Source organism: Lepeophtheirus salmonis, chromosome 5, assembly GCF_016086655.4.
Source record: "Lepeophtheirus salmonis chromosome 5, UVic_Lsal_1.4, whole genome shotgun sequence".
Taxonomy (NCBI): domain Eukaryota; kingdom Metazoa; phylum Arthropoda; class Copepoda; order Siphonostomatoida; family Caligidae; genus Lepeophtheirus; species Lepeophtheirus salmonis.
The window spans coordinates 66149500-66157071 of record NC_052135.2 but is presented as its reverse complement, the minus strand read 5'-3'; positions in this window follow the sequence as shown (position 1 = coordinate 66157071).

Below are 7572 nucleotides of genomic sequence, written 5' to 3'. Positions count from 1 at the left end.
TTACCCAATCACTGAAGCAGGATCTCGACTAAAGTTGTGGAAACTATGATCTGTCCGTTTATGGAAGAATACAAACACCGAAAAGTGACATGCTTGAGAGAAGAGTGGGTATATCGAAAAATAACATGGTAACCCTGACAATTGAAAAAATACTTCGTAAAATAGGAACTTTTCTGTCAGGCCATTTTATTATATTAGCTGCAAGCAGCTATGACAGCAAGAAAATAAATACAAATCCTACTCCGTACTTAGCAAGGAAAAATGCAGGAATTTCTCCGATTTCGATCCTCAATTCCACTCCAAAAACAACTTACAATCATAACTCCCAAACAAATCATTTGCATCTATCATGAACAAAATAACGAGCAATTACTTTTTACTTAAATGTTCTCTCTTCAAGAATTAAAGAATAATGATAACAACATTGGAAAATAAAAAATACTCTTCATTTGCCAAAACTTTGCTCTCGTTAACGTCATATTTTATACAACTCTAATTATGACCCTTTTTAGTCAAATGGCATTGAAAGAGGCAATAATTATGTATATCCGTCCTATTTATGTAGTATTACTTTTAGCTATAATTACGAGGAGGGAAAAAATGCCGAAGTCCTTAGAAGAAATTAGTGGAGGAAAGTTTTTCATTTTTTCCCAAAATGATAATTTAATTATATCTTATTATAATCATTCAGTCTCCATATGACGCGCGTTGAAATCACTTCTTTTCTCTCTTCTCCTTTGATGAAGTCGTTTGAGTTCATCTCGTTCTCTTCTTAAAAAGTAAGAAGGTATCTACGACTAATTAGCTTAATGATGCCTCCTCCTCCTTCCTTAATTGTTCGTTTTTTTTTAACAAGATAATAATAATTTTGTTAAAAAAATAATAATATTTTTTTATTGTTATTATTTACTCGAGTGAAAGAGTTGGTAGTTCTGTGACTCAATGAATGGATGAAATCGACCTCTTTCAAGCAAAACGTGCTTTTCTAACTTAACCCAAGAAGAATACATTTACTCAATTGAAGAAGAAAACAAAATATAATAAGAAGTACATGAGTATAATGTCTTCATGCAAAGAAATTTTGAAGGGTTTTTTAAAAGAAGAGGCATCACTTAAATCATTTCATGGTCTTTAGTGAATTGTATAAATACGTACACTATACAGGGATGGGCACCACTTCTAGTCAATTTCACATAATATTGAATAAAATTAAAATGAATAAACTAATTTGAATGAACTTTTTTTTCTTGTGAACAATATTATGATTCAAATTTTTGTTTATTTTGAACAAAAATTAAATTCATCCAAGAAGAGCAGAAGAAAGTGATATAAGTTTGCTCGCTGGTAACGACGCCAAGAATCAATATTCCAGCAAAGTTCTTGTCCTAAACTTATGTTTGATGTTAGTATATACCTCCTTTGGCCTCTTAGGGCTGATATAAACATATAAGTTAAAAAAACCTTTTCACCTTCGAACAGTAACACTTTTCTGAAGAAACTCCCTCTCTTGGGGACAGAGTTCACTAGTTCTCTCGGGGGTCTCTTTGTATACTTTGATGTAAGATTTTTTTGCAGAAGTTGGCCCATGGTAGCCGTGAAATCCTATACTTCTTGAAACACATCGACATATGCCTTATAGAGGTAATCTTTGGGACAACTTGACCTTCCTTATATTTTCCTTAGAAAGAGCAGTTTTCTTGCGTGATCCGCACTTTTTGACATCCCCAATGATCTCCAATATATATTTTTTTAAATATTCCATTAATTGGTCAGATGGAATTGCTTTGATTAAGTATAAATAAACATTACCATAGCATTACATTTAGTCCATCCGACCTAGGAATCTTCTTTGTAGTCCATATACATAATGTATATTTCCTTCTCTAGGAACAACCGGGGTAGCGAACTTTTTGAAGATTTAGTTAGTGTCATTTTTCCCTTTTGAAACCAAGCTTTGTTATGTCTAGAGATCCGGAAAATAAATGTTGTTTGAAGCAAAATATTGCAAAAATATGTAATTTTTTTATATATGTGGAAAAAAATATTGAAAAATGTGCACCTTTATTTTTTTTTTGGAAACACTTTATCTTCCAAAATAATAATCACACTAAAAAGGTGCACTACATAAAACCTTAAAAAATTAAAAGAGTCTCAAGAAACATATTATTTAAATATCCTTTTTGGGTCCCTATAGATGGGATTTAGTGGGGGAAATGCCTACAATCGGTTGGTAGTTGTTATTCTTTTTCTTGTATTTTTTAAATAGATTTCATTTTTTCCAATTAAAGAACTAGACAAAAATAATAAGAGTAGGACCGATTCCAAAATTTCTGCCAAATCCGATACTATCATTAGGAACAATGCCGGAAAAGAAAATGAACAAAGACATAGGCAAGAATGACTCTAATGTCGATCTTCAGTTCCAATCTGAGCCTAACAAGTATTGATTACTATCACTCTAACAACCATAATCAATTCTTAACGTTACTCGCCGTACTTTATATGCACACGCAAATATTCAATCCAGTTACGTCACATGGAATTATTCTTTACTTAAAAGTAAAAACCTTGTTTACAACTTACTAAAATAATTCGAGTCTAACTAATCAATCATCAAAGCAATTATATTTAGAACAGAATTAAAAAAAAAGAAATAGTTGACTTTCAAAATATAATGTATAATTTTGTCTTCAAATATTACTTGGAAATCATATTTTTTAAATATGTGATAATATCTGACAAATTAGAAAAGTATTATTCTATAAATATGTAAAAACATATTTAATAAGTGCTCAAATATTTTTTTCCAATCCTTACTTACTTAGCCTTTTGACAGATTCTTAAATCAAATTATGCCTTTTTTGGACAGGAATAATTTCTTATTTTCCCTTTTCGAGAGTCCACTCATTTCCTAATTATATATTTTCATTTTTGTCTCCTTGCCCGTTGAGAATAAATATTGGTATACAATATTCCATAGTATAAGTAAATTACTAAGTAACCACCGTAAATACAATATTTCATGTCTCCCCTTTGATCCATTGATATTTTTATCGTTATTCCATGACATGCATATATACCTACATTAGTGGGAGGTGAATGTGTCGACTTTGTTTTTAAAAATGTAAAAAAAAGTATGTACTATTGTATAAAGTCCTAATTAACACATCTCTGCAATTTTATTGATATATATCACTATTTAAAAAAAAACATTTTTGGAATTTTATATGTGACTAGGATATTTTTATTGGATATCTATTTAAGACAGAAGTTTAAAATCCCAGCTCTAAAAAAGTGCATATCGTCGGATGAGAATCCAATTGTCGTCACTTTAACTTTTACCGTACATAATTAAGCTGGGAAACTCCATTTTTTCATTATTAATAATGGTGTTTTCCCTATTTTACAATAAAATGGATCAGAGAAACTCAATTCAAGAGTCTGAATTTATCTTTTTTCTTTTTCATTATTTACATTAAATTTTATACTTCGAGGATGACATATAGACTATAAAAATAATATTTGTATTTTTTCGTTACCACAATTTCGCCCTCAACCCTCGATATATGAAGCAAAAAGAATAACATGCAATGATGTATAAATTGTGACCAGCGAATGAAGTATACTACTAAAAATATTTACATTTTTAGAAACGTTCATTCATTTTTCAGTTATAAATGGTAACTTTTCGAAATAATTACATTAAATTTTCTAAACATTGTATCCTATCTTTAGAAAAATCTTTTAAAAACCCAAAAAGTGTAATTCTATAGTTTTTGTCACTTTTTAACAAATTCAATCAGCTCTGTGCTCAACGTAAACATAAATATATTTCCATGAGATTACAAAAATATGTGCCTTAGGTACATACACAGTACTAAAAAAAGGTTCAACATTGTATGTCAAAATTACAGAATTTGTTGAGCACCATCCCCACCATAACCATCATAATACTACTAGTTTTTTAAAGTATATTTGGCCTTACCCATTAGCTACCACATAGATACATATAATATTATTGAAATATCCCCAAATGAAGTCAATTATAAAAGGCTGTGAAAGTATCAGAGCAGAAAAAGGGACTACGTTTAACTTATCCATTGTTAGTGAAATGAGTAAGTAAAGGGGGGGGGGCATTTAATGGGCGTTAGAATGAAACTAAAAGTAGGTGATAGCTATCATTGCTATTATACCTACACACATAATAGGGTTTGAGCAATTATTTTTAATAATTATATTATTATTATTAGGTTTGAGGATCAAATGATATGTATATTAATAATAAAACAAACAATAAACAGACGCGGGAAAAACAATTATCATAAAAGTATTAACATTGTTATGATATACATTGTAACTTTGAATGTTGTAGAGTTTGCTTAAAATATACGGAAACTCCTTAGAATTCCTATATCTGGCTCAACAATCTGGGTAACTGGTTCACTGTATAATGTATAGAGTTGTATAAAATATGACCTATCAGTATCTAAAATTAAAATAAACATAAAACGAACGTGATTTTCCTGATAATTTTAAAACTATTTGGTAGGAGAGTAGCTACGCATTATTAAATCAGCTGGAAGCAGCTTTGAGAGAAAATAAATAAAAACAAATCCCACTCTATAACCTGCAAGTACATTGGCGCCTTGGAATTATCCCAATCGATGCTCAAGTATACTCTCAGCCCAACGAGGTCTTACATTAGAAACTTCCCAACAAATCTTTCATTCATGAGCACATGCACTCATAATTACTTTGTACTTAGATGTTATCTCTTCAATAATTAAAAGCTAATAACAACAGTTTTGGACAAATTAAAAACAATTCCTTTTTTTATTCGTGCGATAAATGATTTCTTAAAACGAACGAGTTCCGTTTTTTTAAAAGTATGTAGCCCTGTCTCAAGTGTACAGCTGCAACAACAAAAAAAAACTAAAATAGTGACGAATGAAAAAGGTAATATTTAATAAAGCTAGGAGCTGTATAATTGTTTTAAAAGTTTAGTAGCTCACATAACAATTATCCATATTTCTCGTTTAAGTAAAATATGAGACATCTTAGTTTTCACATCTTATATTACATCAAAAATACATACTATATTCAAAATATGAAACTTTTGCTTAATTATAGAACAATCTGGAGGAATTATATACAGAAATGATTATATAGAGATGTACTCACCCCCCCCCACCTTACCTTGTTAATATACGTCATCATCTAACGTAAAACTGACTTTTTTTAAATATGACACGCTGAGCTACACCCACTCGTTGCTATTTTATTTTATCTTAGTGCAAGTAATAACACTCAAAAATGATATATCAGCAAACATCCAGACAGGCAAGTAAATTTCGCTGTTAATAAAGATGATATGAAACATATTTAATGAAATAATTAAATGCAGAATTTCTCGTAGTGGTAAAATCCCGAGAAAACGGGATCCTGAAAAAGATGCCTGATGTATAAATACGAACCATTAAGATATTAATTAGAAAGAAGACAAATGGAGAAAGAACATTATCTCTATTTATGCTGCAACCTTTATAATTGCAGGTTCATTCTGATATTAATCATACGTATAAAATCTTCCTCTCCTATCCATTATGTTGAAAAACTAAGGAAAATAATCATCGAAAATTATCTTAAAATAAAGATTTAATGTCTTTTTATATTGTATCAGACATAAAAATAGCATTATGTAAGGAATATATCGCACTATGATGCCCCCATGCGTTGTATATTGCAACCTTTCTTACTCAATAATAATTAAACAGACAAAAAGGTTTAAAATCAGCTTGTAGTAATTAGCTAATTCTTCCAAATGTGGAATTATTCTTCATTTATTAGCTAACCAATTAATTAAAGCTATTTATAGTTCAACCAATCAACGTTCAAAATATTGATCAGAGGAAAAGAAGGAGAAAAATACAAAGCTCACAAAAAAAAAAACCAGCGTAAATATTAATTTCAATGGGAAAATACAATGGTAAATGTTGGATTTTCAAGGGTCTTAAAAAAAACCAAAAAACAATATACTTTAGTAAAACTAAACTAATTGAATGCATTGCATTACTATAAATAGTTATCCAGCAATATGCAAATATATGTAGGTCTTTCTGATAGCTTGAGAAACTTGATCTAATATCTGAAATAATGTAAGAGCAATTAAATGAAAATATTTTGTATCTTTTGTTCAAGAATCATTAATAAAACTTCCTTTATACTTTCAAAATATATTATAGTTATTTACCAATGACGTCAACTGTAGTGAGAGTTCAGATTTTATCTAAAAATTGAATGAATTTGAGATTGTTCATCGAATTACTGTCGATGAGGCCAAGGAGAGGTTACAATTATTATTATGACAAACGAAATAGGTCGAAAATATTTTTACGTATATGCTGCTTCTTTATTTAAGTGTTTCTATAAAAAGGTCCTAAAAAACTAGGGTTGTATTAGTCCCACGTGCCGTTTCCTTCCATTTATGTTTCTATAGATCCTTGAAAAACGTGCAATTTAAGGCGTCCTCTACAAGGCATCACACAGTTTAATATTAGAGTAAAATATCTCAGTTTATCAATTTAATAAAACTTTAAGTATCTTTCATAGCCGAGATTATTTGGCCATTATTCTTCATTTAGGCAAAATCAAAGTATTTCATGATTCTAATAAAAGTTTATAATCAAGTCATTTAGAATAGATTGTACGACTTTTGCGTCGGATTTAGGACTGGACATGACATCAAAATTAAGGGACCGATACATTCCTATGTAAAACTATGATTGTCAGTCGTAAGGAACTCATAATAGGACCTGTATATCATATGTTAATCATTGGGACAAAAGGCATATCATGTGAGCAGCATCAATTTGTTCACTCATACACAACCTTACTTTAACAGTAATGCATCTGTGTAACCTACCTACTGTCAGGAATCAACCTTTGATGACATTATTAACAACTGAATAATAGGAACAACATTTAACCTTATTAACATTGAATAGAAACGTCATCGCGTGCATAGTACAATTATGATATATGATTATTTTATGTTGAGTTTGAGGGAAATACACAGACAAGACAAAGAATTGTAAAATGTGCCATAGAACAAAAACAAAAAAAAACATGAAAAAAATAGTTTATTTGTATGTTTATTAGGCCTTTGAAAATGAACGGTTTGAAGGTCAATTATTACAATTAAAGCATCATCAATTGTGTTTTATACATACAATATGCTATATAGTTGTTTCGTTTTTTTATATAGGACTTTAAATCGATTCCATCCATGTTAAATGTCCTTGATTTTTTTTTCAAATTTTAAAGGGTCCACTGCAAACTTTCCCTTAGATTCAAATTATGAATGTATCTGGTGAACTTTGTTTAAGTCCTGTATTAAGATATGGGACTTAAAAAAGTTCCGTTCCACTTTCTGACTTTCTTATCAGTCTTCAGAAAAGTCTTAAATTTTTTAACACCCTCTCAATACATCATTTTTACTAGGTTAAATAAAGTAAAGTACCTTAGTTTACCAATTGAATTCTTTCATTAAAACTTCAAGTCTCTTTGTTTAAT